This window comes from Panthera tigris, chromosome A1 (assembly GCF_018350195.1).
Source record: "Panthera tigris isolate Pti1 chromosome A1, P.tigris_Pti1_mat1.1, whole genome shotgun sequence".
NCBI classification, from domain to species: domain Eukaryota; kingdom Metazoa; phylum Chordata; class Mammalia; order Carnivora; family Felidae; genus Panthera; species Panthera tigris.
Window position 1 is genome coordinate 100,264,315 of NC_056660.1, and position 1,090 is coordinate 100,265,404.

The window sequence follows — 1,090 nt, forward strand, 5'->3', positions numbered from 1 at the left end:
AGTTCGAGCCCCGCATCAGGCTCTGTGCTGACAGCTCAGAGCATGGAGCCTGCTTTGAATTCTGTGTCTCCCTCTCTCTCTGCCCCTCTCCCACTCGCGCTCTCTCTCTCTCTCTCAAAAACAAATAAACAAAAAAAGAAGAAGAAAAAGAAATGGTCAGAAAAAGAAGAAACAGGTTACTATAAAACTTAGCGTATATAAGAATAGTGCAACTAAAGCTCTGCAAGAAACAATATTTTGTCTGCGGTCGTATGATAGTATTTAAAACCTGGCAAGTTTTAGGGCGTGTTTGGGAAGAGTTATAGAATAACTTTCTTTGTTGTTACTAAAAATATAAATAAACATGGATATAAAATAACAGTGGCTACTAAAAAAATGTGGATGGATGGTATAGGTATCAAACCAGCAAGGGAGAACAGAAGCAGAAATGTTGAAAATTTTAACAGTCCAATTAAATGCAGAAAAAGAGAAGGAGGGGAAGCAAATGAAAAAATAAGTGTAAATAGAAAACAAAAAAATTAAATGGTGTAAATAGGTACATCACTAGTCACAAAACTTCAAATAGGTTACTGACTCTACCAAAAGACAGTTTATGGAAGTATTTTTGTTTTAGCTGCAGTTACATCTTGTTTGCAAGAAACAACTTGAAACGAATTTGGTTTTTAAAAGTTGTGTGGGCTAAAACAGCTTTCTGAAAAACGAGGCCAAGGCTACGTGGGCCAAGACGAAGCTAGTCAGTGGAGGACTGTATCAAAGTTCAACCAGAAAAGCAGAACCAGTATGGTATTATATTAAGAGACTTATGGGGCACCTGGCTGGCTCAGTTGGTAGAGCATGTGACTCTTGATCTCAAGGCCGTGGAGTTTGAGCCCCATGCTAGGTGTGGAGCCTACTTTAGAATAATAATAATAATATAATATTTTATAATAATAAAATAAAATAAAATAAAATATAATATAATATAATATAATATAATATAATATATATTATAATAATTGAAAAAAGAGAGATGGGTACCTGCGTGTCTCAGCTGGTTGAGCATCTGACTCTTGATTTCTGCTCAGGTCATGATTTCACGGTTCCTGAGTTT

The 1,090-nt window shown here is 35.8% G+C and overlaps 1 non-coding gene across 1 annotated transcript; it reads left to right on the forward strand.

Moving 5' to 3' along the window:
- Positions 1-809: 809 nt before the first annotated feature.
- TRNAK-CUU lies at positions 810-883 on the forward strand. The gene has a single exon. It is a non-coding gene; the product is annotated as a tRNA-Lys (tRNA).
- Positions 884-1,090: the final 207 nt, after the last annotated feature.